Raw genomic sequence first — 13,907 nt, forward strand, 5'->3', positions numbered from 1 at the left:
GTGTTGGATCTTGTCAAATGCTTTATATGAAGAAATTTTCACGTTGGCGTTAGCTACTTTTGAAATGGTAGGTATAATAAACACTTAAATTTTGATAAAATACCTTCTAGTCTGACCAGTTCTGTCCGAACTGTTCATCTCTCTATGATCCCTTGTAACTAAGATTAGTTTTGTTCTAGTAAGACAAACTATGCTGTCAGGGTAGGATATTTTGGTTGGTCTGTTCCTACGTGGAAGAAGGATAAAAGGTAGACATTTGTGCCAGTAAGACCTCATTTGGGAAATTTTCAGCTGCAGAAGTTTAGAAGTAGCTCTTAAGCAAGGCTTACTTTGAATCTATTAGCTCCACAAAGCTAACTCATTTACGTAAATAAGTACTCGAAAAAGTCATCACCTTAGGACCTAGCTGTAAGTGCTTCAAAGTATGATCAAATCTAAAATGAAAAAAGACTTAAAATTGTCATTGACAAAAAATGCAAATGTGAGCAATCGACCAAACAATATAATTTTTTCCCACTATACACATTATTTTAGGGAAATAAGATCAATAGTATTGTTAGGAACAATAAGGTTTCCTTGCTACAAATAGGCACCCAAGGATATAAGCCTATATAAAGATTGCATCATTAACTACTTAAATTTAGAGGATACTACATGCTTCAGCAGCACGTATACCAAAATTACAACAATACAGAGATTAACATGACACTTGCACAAGGATAATATGAAAATTTGTGAAGTATTCCATATTTTTCATTCTTCAGTTGCAGAAATGAAAAACAGTTATTAAAAAGTTGATTACAAAATTACAAGTGTAACAATATTTGCAAGTGTTAGAATTAAACATTAGTTTGACATCAGTGTATTAAATCTTCACCTTAGAAAGGCCTCTACATAGAATAACCTTTACAAAACTTTTGAAATTAGTTAACATTGTCATTTTATCCAAAAAAATATACTACTATAAGAACCTAGAAAAAGGGGCTGGGGAGGTGGCTCAGTGGTAGAGCGCTTGCCTTGCATGCTTGAGGCCCTGGGTTCGATTCCTCAGCACCACATAAGCAAAAAGAAAAAAGTCGGAAGTGGTGCTATGGCTCAAGTGGTAGAGCGCTAGCCTTGAGCTGAAGAGCTGAGTGACAGCGTCCAGGCCCAGAGTTCAGGCCCACGACTGGACCAAAAAAAAAAAAAAAAAAAAGAACCTAAAAAAAAATAATCTTAAATTTTCTATATGGAATACAATCTGAAAGGACACATTTATTAATGAATATATATATATTATAAAACAATGTTGAATGCAAAGTATATCTAGGAAACAATGAAATAGAATATGGATATTATGCAAACACAGAATATAGAATATTTTAAAATATACTTTTTTCAGACAAGAAGCAGAAATATCTTTAGTTTCTGTACTACTCATTTCAACAGATAAGATAAAATTATTTCTGATTAAAAAAATCACAAACTCTGCAGAAATCATTGTAGATGTACACAAACAACTCAAATACATTTGACATCAAAGTCAGGCAATTCACTTGGAAAAATTCCACGGAATTTTTACAGTAAGATATTGCTGTTATTTGAATTCTGAAAATATTTTATATGGACACAAAGAGTGGACTGGCATTTTGATGTTTAAGAAACGTAACTGATATCTTAGCTATGCTAAATAATGCTGCAATAAACATAGTTGTTTTGGTAGCTTTTGTATGGTCTTGTTTGATGCCCTTAAGTAGATGAATGGATTAAGAAAATAGAATTCTATGGAATGGAATTTTATTCCTCCCTCAGAAAGAATGTCATTGCCCCACTTGTTACAAAATGGAAAGACTTGGAAAAAAATATATTGAAGTAAGCCAGGCCCAAAGAAACATACATCCCATGGTTTCCCTTATTTGTAACTAGTATATGTCTCAGACAAGCAGAAATGGTCAGATAAGTTGATGTTAGGTGAAATGAACACCAAGATAAGGATTCAAATGTTTTTTTCTTTCTTGTGATTGTTTCTAACATATTTATAAGATGATTTCTTTGTTGCTTTGTATGTCCCTCCCCCACCGTATAACCCCTGCTTTCATTGTATTTGATGTTGGTATGATTTGTGGAGGGGAAGGGAAAAAACAAATTGTTTAAATAGGGACACAGGTTGACCCATTGCAACAATGAGATGTACAAGACGTCATGTAGAAAAACAAACTTTTCGACTTTGGCCGGGAAGGAGGAGTAATGAGGGGGGAGGGGAGTGGGGGGAGATGAGAAGGTATGGGAAGGGGAAATAAAGGAGGAGGCAACAATGCTTGATAAGAAATGTATTCATTACCTTGCCCATGTAATTTTAACCCCTCTGTATGGTGTTTTCACAATAAAATAATAAAACTCAAAAAAAAAAGAAAAGAAAAAGAAAAAAAAGAGAAAAGAAAAGAAACTTAACCAAACCATTACAACTAAATAGAACAATTTGTACAGCCTTCCACAACTTCAAAGAGGTAGTGATACATACTTATCCTTTTGGTAATATCAAAGGCAGTTTCTTCGAAGTTGTTCTTCAGACCTGGTTTGATATAATGGTTCAACAGAAGGAGATCCAGTGTATCTTTGCTATCTATATTCCCAGCAGCAAGATGCAAGGGAGTCAAGAGGCATTTAGTTTGGGCATTGGTAACTGCATCATGATGAAGTAAGAAAGACGCCACACTGGTATTATTTCACGAGTAAGCACTGTCAGGGGTGTCCAGCCATTAACAATTTTTGCATGAATATCTGCTGCTTGAGCCACCAACTCATGGACAATATCTAAGTGTCCACTGTATGCTTCCCAATGAAGAGGGGTATATTCATTGTCATCCCTAGTATTCACATGAGTGGCCTTTATGGAAAGTAGTCACCACACTCTAGTAAGCCGATTATTTTCAGCAGCCCAAAGAAGAAATTTGCTTGGGTCCTACTCCATTTTTTTTCTTGCAATTGATACGATTCCTCACTTTTTCATTTTGTTCCTCATCTTCATCAGAATTGCCTAACTAGAGACTTTCAGTGCCAGTGAGAATATTTCCCCAATAGTTTATAATGGTTGAACTTGTGAGAAAAATACAGTGAATTTTCTGCATCTGTTTATTTTCATGATGATTTATTTTCTCTTTTTCCATTTTTATTATTCCAAGTCATTCTAACTGGAAAGTAGGTAATTGATGGAGAGCAGAGGAAAGATGTTCGTCTGTATTCAAGGGTACAGACTGAAAATGAAGATCAGTGTTGTTTTTATGTGCAGCTTCTTCTAGGAATGAAAAAATAGAAAGTGGCTCAGTGGTGGAGTGCTTGCCTTGCATGTATGAGCAACGGCAGGTCATGTCCACTTTGCAGCCTTGTCATTCAGACCCACTGTGCAAAGAAAAAGACATAATACCCCAGCCCTCTGAAGCTCACCACTTTTTGTGGTATCCTACTTTTTTTTCCTCCTGCAAACCCTCAGGGCCTAGGATCCCAGGATCGGCTATGGGTCCAGAGACTGCACCACAGCCTAGGGTGATGAAAGCTGAGTCAGAGTTGCCACAACCTGAGTTCAAGACGTGTGGTTGGCAAAAGAAAGAATAAATAAAAAATTCATTAATTATTTAACTAAATTAAAAAGAAATAAAGCTCTCTGGTTTGGAATTTCTGCCAGTTTTCTTCCTTAGCCTGGGATTTGAACTCAGGGTCTTGGTAAATCTGTAGCAATGTGAGGGAAGGTGCAGAGTTGCCACTATTTGAGTTCAAACCCTTTGCCAAGCCAAAAAAAAAAAAAAAAGTCACTGAGCTCGGCAGGGGGACTAGTTGTGGAGATGGGAGGGAAGGGATGGTAGGGAAAAAACAAAAGAGGAGGCAACAATGCTAAATAGGAAATGAACTCATTACCTTGCTCATGTAACTGTGATCCCTCTGTACAACATTTTTGCAATAAAAATGTACAAAAATGAAACAATGTAGTGCTCAGAGAAGCACTTTGGGGATAAGGTAAGGATGTCAAAAGCTGTACAAAATTCTACACTGCTTTTTTTAAATGTTCTGTATAGAACTGAATGAACATAACTGCTTTCATTTAAAAAATTAAGCCACTGTCTTGGAACTGGGGCCAGTATTTCTGTAATTGCTTTGATTTGATCTCACCTTCCAGGTAACTCTTTTGCACCATGGGTGAAGGTGAATCTTACTGTCTTTGAGGAAAACAAATTCAGGCTAGAGTTCTGAGGGCCCAAATGAACACCCTGCAATGGAAAAAATATTTCTATACATGTGTAATATATGATATATACTTACATATGTATGTTTATTACATATTATTATTTTTATTATTGATTTTGTATTTTATTTTTTATTTTATTCCTTTATTTATTGTTTATTGTATTTAGTATTATTATACACATAATATGTAGTACATGTTTTACATCTATTATAAAATGATTCACAATAATTTAGGACATTCACTCATTTTCATTTATACTTTATTAAGTGTTGAAACATGATACATAATTAAATGGAAGCATTTGTCACAGTCTTCACATGTTTAGAGTCTCTCCCACAGATGAGCTTTGTCTTCTTTATTTTTGGACACCTTCCTATAGGGATTTCTTTAGATGATTTATGATCAGAGGCCTTTTCTTGAGGATAGGCAAGTTGAGGGATAAAATTGTAAGGGTGGGGCAAGAAATGTGACTTAGTGGTAAGGAGCTCGCTCAGCATGCATGAATGCCATGGTTTGAATCCTCGGTGCCACATACACAGAAAAACTCAGAAGCTGTGGAGTGGTTCAAGTGGTAGAGCTCTATTCTTGAGAAAAAGAAGGTCAGAGAGAGTGCCCAGGCCCTAAGATCAAGCCCCAGGACTTTCAAAAATAATAGGTTAGATGCTAGTGGCTCACACCTGGAAAACTAGCTTCTCAGGAGACTGAGCGCTGAAGACCACAATTCAAAGAAAGGCTAAGCAAGGAAAGCTTGTTAGACTCATCTTCAATGAATCACCAAAAGACACTGTGGCTCAAGTGGTACTGTTTGCTTTGAACTGAAGGGCTCAGGGACAGTGCCCAGGCTTGAGTTCAAGACACACAACTGGAAAAAAGTGAGGGTTAATTAAAGTACTTTTCCTATTTGCTAATTAAGAGAACATTCTCTGGAAAATGAACGCTGATGTATACCAGAATTGGAGTCAGAGATCAAGGTTTAAGTTTAGTAGATCCATATGCCCAGTCTCCGAGACTCTAGCATTATAACCTTGTGTCCTACAGGGTTCTAAAAGGTCCAATGTTGAAAGGGTTAATATGCTTCCCAAGCCCTTTGTGACTTGTACTTACAATGTCATTACAGTTCTGAACCTAGCAGAGAATTAGTAGCTAACGCCCGTCACCCTAGCTTAGGTCTCAAGATCACGGTGAAGCCAGCCAGAGTAGGAAAGTATATGACACTCTGACTTCCACTTCTGAAAGGTCAGATATTCAAGAGCTTCCTGGGTTTCCCTTGGTGATGAGAGGTTACTTGCACTCTAATTGTTCTTAGAGTTCTCAAGCTATAGAAGCAGGAAAGAAACATTATTGACCCATCCTGGGTTCAAATGAAGTTCTCAGGATCCAAGCCCTAGCCCTGTTAGCAGGAAGAACTCCATTGTAACACTGTATTTGAAGGACAGAAAATAGTTGCAAAATCCAGGCTAGGTGAAGAGACCAAGGCCTGCAGGATTAGGAAGCAGAATGTACACACTCAACAGGGAAGTGAGCTGCAAAACCATTCATTCCAGACACAACCAGCAATGGGGGTGGGTGGGGCGGGGAGAACTTCAAACATTTGTTAGAGTTACACCAGGGTCAGGCTTTTCTCAGCCTCTTCACACAAGGATTGATTAACCTTCCTCCCTCAGGTGAAGGGAGCCTCAAGCTATCTTTAGGTTACCAATAGAGAGCCAGTTTAGTGTGTGAGTGTGTGTGTGGGGGGGGGGAGGAACAGAGTTGAAAACCCTGATCTCCGGTTGTAAGGAGTGGGTTTTTCACTCTTCATCTGTCAGATTTGAAGGCCCTTCTTCTACCTCGGTGAGTCCATTCTCCTTCCCTTATTCTGCACATCATTATTGCTAATCCCCAGTCCAAGGAGAGGCAGGGCCATTTCTCTTCTCTCTCCAAGCACTTTATTTAGAACCTGGGTCTTCCCTCTTGGCTCTGGGGCCCTCAGCTGCCTGAAAAGTGGGAGAGAGACAGTCTTCCTGCTCTGTGGTTATGTGAATGCGATGCTGGTATCCTGGCACACTGCAGAAGGCCTCATGACTGCTAATTGTTCCCTTTTTCCCTCTTGATATCCACGACCAGATTCATCTATCATCTTTGTATCTATCTATCTATCTATCTATCTATCTATCTATCTATCTATCTATCTATCTATCTATCTATCTATCTATCTATCTATCTATCTATCTATCTATCTATCTATCTATCTATCTATCTATCTATCTATCTATCCATCTATCTATCTATCTACCCACCCACCTACCTACCTACCTATTTATCTCTTTGGCAGTTCTTGGTTGAACTCAAGGCCTGGGCACTGTCTCTAGCACTCTACTACTTGAGCCACGGCACCAATTCTGGCTTTTTCTGTGTATGTGCTACTGAGGAATTGAACCCAGGGCTTCTTGCATGCTAGGCAATCACTCTCTCTCTAATTCACATTCCCAGCACCCTCATATTTTCTTAATGGTAGTTTTTACATAAGTAGGCTGCCATTTTTAGTCCCCAAGTTAATTTTTCTGAATACTGGTTACTTCTAAGAAACCTGATTTTGTCTTCCCCTGCTCGATTTGTGATTGTTCCTGTGTTGGCCTCATAATAAAATGTAAATAAACCCTGCTGAGAGCCTAAGTGTGTATCATATAAGGACACAGGCCTGGAACCCTGGAAGAGAAAAGTGATGGGCCTGAAATGAAGATTATGTTGCAGTATGTGAAACAGGCATCTCTGAAAAATAAATCAGTAAATAAAAGCAGAAGCATTGCATATGGTCTGTTTGTAATCAGGGAGGTAATACACACATAAGTAGGTAAGGCACTGATACATAACTTGGCCTTCTCTCTTTGAATTTTTTTTTGTGGTCATCCCAGGGCTTAAACTCAGGACCCTATGCAATTCTGAGTTGTGTTACTCAAGGCTGAGGCTCTACCACCACCACAGCTCCACTTCCAGCCATCTGGTCGATAAAAATTGGACATAATTGCCTCCCAGGCTGTACTGCCTGCTCTGGCCAGTATCTCCTGCTTGGCTTTTTCTCTCAAAGCTGGAGCTCTACTCTCTGGGCCACTGCTTCACTTCTGGTTTTCTGGTGGTTTATTGGAGAAAAGAGGCTCACAGACCTCCTGCTCAGGCTGACTTTCGACGGCTATCTCCTGAGGAGGATTCAAGCAACTTTCCTCAGGATTCGCCGAGGAACCGCTCCACACAAACCTTTAGTCTAAATCTCGAGAGGTATTAGAGAAAAACAGAAACTAGAATATGCTTCTAGTGTGTTCTAGATACTTAAGGTTGGAAACACTCATAATTATTAGTTCATTTTACAGGCAAAAGGAGCACTGCAGACTGCATGAGGATCATTCCAGCTTTCGATCCACTCATCCTGAGACAGTAAATTTCCTGCAGCTCAATGCTAAGTGACCGAACTGGCATGTCCTGTGGACATTTGCTCCCAAATCCTGGAACACTCATTTCTCACTTTTGGCTGCAAACCTGTGACAAGAGGAGAAGATGAGGAGAGAAAATCATTCTCAGAGAAAGCAGCTATAAAGAACATTGGGTAGTTTACTTATAAATTCAAACCAATGGAATGACCCTGTTAAGAAGTCAGCTTGTCCAGAGTAAAAAATGAAGAAGGAAAGAGAGGGAAGTGACAGTGGCTGCTGACTGTAATCTCAGCTCTGAGCAGGCTGAGATGTAGAGAACCTTAGTTTGAATCCAGCCAGTATTGGAAAGTCCATGACACTGTTATTTCTAAGTCATTTAAGGATACAGGTTGACCCGTTGCAACAATGAGAAGTACAAGTTGTCATGTCGAAAATGAACTTTACAAGTTTGGTGCATGGGTGGGGGGGAGAATTGGGAGGAGGGAGGCTGGGAAGGGATGTGAAGGGTAAACAAAGGAGGAGGCTGCAATGCTTGATAAGAAATGTACTCATTATCTTGCCCATGTAATTGTAACCCCTCTGTACAGTATGGTCACAAAAAATAAAAATTAAAATAAAAGAAAAAAGAGATCACAGAAAAGCCCAGATGTGGGGCTGGACTGAAGGTTAATGCAATACCATTGAGCAAAAGCAGCTCAGGGACAATGCTTAGGCTCATAATCCAACCCCAGGACCTGCCTCCGCAAAAAGGGCCTATACCTCCATGTCTTTGCATATGTATGGATGTATTACTTTAGGTGTAGCTCCAGAGTAGTTATAATGAACAGCACCAAACTAGGAAATTTGTTTTTAATACAATGATTTCATAGCATAGAGAGTGCTTTCAAAACAGTGCATGTTCAGGGACTCCCCTCACTGTTCCCAGTGTTGCCTGAGGGTTTCTCCCCACCCCATGCTGTGGGAAGAATTCTCACTCATTGTCTGAACAGGCAAACAAAAGGCCTCACTCCTGTACAGCTGTGTAACAAACAACTCCATCTGGGCCAATTAGTGAGGATGAGTGTGGGTAGGCTCTGAAGGCCAGGAGAAAAAGGCCTCTTTGTACCCCAAGCTATCTCTCTCACCAGTTCTCTGTTTTGATAGGATGCCTTCATTTGTGTAACCTCCCTTGGCAGGCCAAGTTCCCTGCACTTATCCTGCCTTTGTGAAACTATATTCCGGTGTTCAGATACAGTGCCCAATATAACTCAGGAGTCCTTCTGCCAGAAAACTAGGACATTGAACCTAATGAAATGTTTATTTGCAGTCGATGATGGGCCTATGATGCCTCTCCTAGGTTTCTGGAACCTTGGGAAATCCAAGCACATATCGTATATCACAAAGCTTCCTGTCATCTAGGGCTGGTGAAGCTCAACATGTTTTGAAACATTTGACCTCTCCTAGTTGGGCCCTGGGTGGCTAGGTTTTGGGGTTGAACACAGGGCCTGGGTGCTGAACATGATCTCAGTGCAGAAGCCCAGTGCTCTACCATTTGGTGTCACAGCTTCACTTCTGGTGTGTGTGTGTGTGTGTGTGTGTGTGTGTGTGTGTGTGTGTGTGTGTGTGTGTGTGTGTGTGTATGTGTTTGTGTGTGTGTGTGTGTGTGTGTGTGTGTGAGTGTGTGTGTGTGTCCCTGTGTTTGCATGCATACACCAGTCCTGGAGCTTGAACTCAGCACTGTACCTTGTTTTTCTTGAACAAGAATAGCTCTCTCCCACTTGAACCACAGAGCTACTTCAGGCTTTTTATAGTGAAGTGGTCCTGAGAAATCAAGCCCAGGGTTTCATACATGCAAAGCACTCTACCCCTAAGGCACATTCCCAGCCCTCTACTTCAGGTTTGTTAGTTTCTGCTTTTTTGTTGTTGTTGGTTGTAGATGATGTATCGGCCTGCGTGCTGTCCCTGAGCTCTTCAGCTCAAGTCCGGTGCTCTACCACTTGAGCCACAGAGCCGTTTCAGGTTTTCTGGTGGTCCATTGGAGCTAAGTGTCTCAAGGACTTTCCTGCCCAGGCTAGCTTTGAACCATGATCCTCAGATCTCATCCTCCTCAGTAGCTAAGATGACAGGCATGACCAAAACTACCAATCTTCCACTTCAGGTTTCTTAGTGGTCAATTGGACATAATAGTCTCAGAGGACCTTTTGTGTCTGGGATAGTTTGGAACCCAGATCCTCAGATCTCAGCTTCCTGAGAAGGGAGCTATCGACCCCTAGGTCATGGCACTCTGTAGCAAGGGGGTCCGTGGTTCCACATGGTGGAGTGGTAGCTATGCACCCAAGAGGTAAGGGTCAGAGCCTAGGCACTGAGTTCAAGGTTCATGACTGAGCCAAAACAGAACAAAACCATTGTCTGCTGTAGACAACTCACTAGTCTTCAGTTATACATAATTTTTTCCCTGCCATGGAGACATATCTGATCTCAAAATTCTTGTCTACATAATCATCTCAGTGTGTAGCTCTTACAAGGACCCAATGAAAGATTGCATTTTGAGAAGGACACAGCACATGGCACTCTTCGCATGACTCAGCACACAGCATCCTGTGAAAGACTCAGAACACAGCACCCAATGCAGGACTCAGCACACTGCACCCTGTGAAAGACTCTGCACATAGCTCCCTGTGCAAGACTCATCACAGAACACCCTTTGAAGGACTCAGCACATAGCTCTATTCCACAAGCTGTCATTAGAATTAGGGAAATTTTAGAAATATACTGTGACATCATGAACATTGTGACATCACATGGCTAGATGTAATGACTGTTGTGTCACATTTTCACATCACAAATCTGTTCTGACTTCATCACATTTGTGCCAACAAATGCCTTTGGAATCCTCACAATCCCATTCTAAACTTATATACTCATTGTGAGTTAATGACAATTGAGGTCTGGAATGCCATTGTCACATCAGCAATCTACTGCAACATCACAAAGGTATTTTGAACTCATCACTATTATGACATCACCAACTAATTGTCACATAATACTCTTATGACATAATTTGACATCATATTGCAATTGTGATATTACTGTACCATCATGCTTTCACAAATCTATTATGCCCTCATCACATCTTAGAAAATTCATGGCCTTTGGGATATCAAGCTATTTCTATGAACGTGTATCATTGTAAACTTGTAGCAATTGAAATTTGAAATAAGATGTGATATTACAAATAACCTATTTTTATATCATTAACATTTTGAAAACTGAAACCTGTTAGGAATGTTAGCACTTTTGACAAAAAAACATGGCCTCTGTGTTATCACAGTTCATTTGTGTATGTCATCATGATTTCATTCTCATATCCTCACTATAAACTAATGGCAATTAAGATCTGACATGCCATTTTGACATTACAAACACTTTGTGACATCATCATCAATGTGACATCAGACTGTCGTTATGACACGATCAGCTCATGGTGACATCACCAAGCTACAGTGACACCATAGCATTATGACATCACATTGCCATTTTGCTGTAATAGACACACTGTGAATGTATATTCTGTGATTTGATAATATTTAAAATGTGGCATATCAGTTGATATCAGAAACACATTGTGACCTCATAACCATTGTAGCATTATAAACCCTGTGTGATATCATAACCAGTGTGACGTCACATTGTTATTATGACATCTTTAGCTTATTGTGACATCACAAAATGACAATGACATTATGGCATTTGCCATTATGTCATTGTGACATCATAGTTACATTATGAATGCCTAATCTGTGATTTCATTGTATTTGAAATTTGGCATATGGTTGATATCAGAAACTCATTGTGATGTCATAACCATTGTCACATTAAAATCCCTTTGTGACATCAATTTGGCAATGTGCCATCACAATGGCTATGTGATGCTACTATGGCACCGTCATATCACAATGGTCATGAACTCACAATGGGTTTCTGATATCAACCAACATGCCACATTAGAAATAGAATCAAATAACATAATAGGCAAACACAACGTGTATATGACATCAGAATGACAATGCGATGTTACAATGCTATAATGTCATTGTAGTTTCACATGTCAAAATGGGCTGATGGTGTCATAATGGCAACATGATGTCACAATTATGATAATGTCAGAAAAGATTTGTTATGTTTCAATGGTATGTATGATGTCAGTTGTCATTAGTTCCCCATGAGGATATGGATACAAAAAAAGTGCTGTGATGTCACAGAGGTCACGTGTGTTTTCAAATGTGGTAAGAGGTCATAATAGGTTTGTGATGGCACAATGTGATTCATAATGTCACAATGGAAATTAGATGTCACAATGGAAATGAGATGATTTATTGTGTTTTTGATGTCACAGTGGTGATGAGGTCACAATGGTTTTGTGATATCAGTGTATTTGTAATATCAGAATGATATATCCAATTTCAATTACTCATAATTCAATGTGAGAATACCAGGTGATAGAAGAAGCTTCATAGTATGAGGTCATAGCATTTGAAAACCCAATAGGACAGTGATTTCACAATGACAATGTGATGTCTCAACATCATGTTATAATAATGTTTTGAGGTCACAATTGGTGACGCCATAATGATGAGGGGTCACAATAGATTTGAAATGTCCCAAGGGGTTGGTGATGTCACAATGGCATGTAGGATCTCAATTGTCATTAATGCACCATGAGTATATGAGTTTGGGAAGGGATTCTGATGTGACCAAAGTATATGTAGTCACAAAGGTGAAGAACTAACAGGTCTGAGATGTCCAAAGTGACACAATGGTTATGATTCCAGTGGTGTGATATCATGATGTTACACTGGATTTTAGATATCTCATGTCATATCTGAAATATGAGGTCGAACACAGATTTTCAACTCACAAAGGTCCTAAGATATCACAATGGCATGTCACAAAAATTATGAGGACAGGAGAGGTATTTGATGTCACAGTGGGTTAATGATATAACAAAGGCAATACGCTGTGGCAAAGAGATTTGATGTCACAAAGGTTATGAGTTCACAATGGTTTCCTGATATCAACTCACATGGCACATTTGAAATTGAATGAAATCAAAGAATAAGCATTCAGAATGGGTCTATGACATCAAAATGACAATATGATGTCAAGGCAGCAATGTTAGATAGGATATGTACTCATTACCTTGCTCATGTAACTGCAATCCCTCTGTACACTATACTTACAATAAATAATACACAGAAGAAAAAAAAAGAAAAAATGGTATGGTGCATTGGGGTTTAGTGATGTCACAATGAGATGATAATGTCATGATGACAATGTGATTTCACAGTCATTATTATTGCTCAAAGTATTTGTGATGATACAATGCTATGTGTGATCACAATTTTCATTAGTTCACTATGAGGATATGGGTACACAAAGGGTCTGTGATGCCACAGAGGTCATGTGTTTTTTTAAAGGTGCTAAGAGTTCACAATAGCTTTGTGATGTCACAATGTGATTGTGAAGGCACAGCAGCAATGTGATGTCACAATGGGTTTGTGTTGTCACAGTGGTGATGAGGCCAAATGAGTTTGTGATGTCACTATGAGTTTGTAATATCACAATGACATGTGTAATTTCAATTTCTACTAGTTCACAATGAGGATAAAATTTCGAAGAAAGAAATTTAAGCTCAAAAGACCTTGAGTTTTTTTTTTTATCATAACTCGTGTTATATGTGAAAGATTAAAAATTAGAATTACATTTTACAATTGCTAACTGCTGATTTGTTTTTGTAAACTTGCTCGCCCTAGCGCTAAACCCCCTCCCTTCTGGAAATAAGGAATTGAGTAAAAAGTCTCGGAGCCCAGATGCCAGGCCCTGCGACAAGGTTTGTGGTCATAGATAAAGAACAAACAGGTATGTTTTTCCAGTTCCTGTTTGAAAATTCCCTAAGTGGCTAGATGGGACCCAAGATAGGGACCCAAGATAAGGACCCAAGATAGGGACCCAAGATAAGGACCACCTGGCAAGTCCAGCAAACTAGGCCAAATGTTAATCAATCACAAACCTGTAACTCTGTAAACTCCCTAACCCTTATCTCCCAGAGTGACTACCTCCTTTTGATCACCTGCACCAATTGTTTTATTACAAAGAGTGTTATAAATGTAGTAAAAAATGATTCCTGGAGTGTATAGTGACCTCTAAACGGGCCAATCCCCAGACGCCTTGTGTTATGTGTCAATCTTAGGGTTTCTGCCTTTAAAAATGCCTGTAACCACTGCTCGGGGCTCTCTGACTGA

General features: G+C 39.3%; 1 pseudogene; it reads left to right on the forward strand.

Annotated features, from left to right (window-relative positions):
* The first annotated feature begins 654 nt into the window (after positions 1 to 654).
* Positions 655 to 754, forward strand: LOC138827393 (U6 spliceosomal RNA; annotated as a pseudogene).
* Positions 755 to 13,907: the final 13,153 nt, after the last annotated feature.

The sequence above is a fragment of the Dipodomys merriami genome, unplaced genomic scaffold (genome assembly GCF_024711535.1).
Source record: "Dipodomys merriami isolate MVZ:Mamm:240054 unplaced genomic scaffold, mDipMer1.0.p SCAF_155, whole genome shotgun sequence".
NCBI classification, from domain to species: domain Eukaryota; kingdom Metazoa; phylum Chordata; class Mammalia; order Rodentia; family Heteromyidae; genus Dipodomys; species Dipodomys merriami.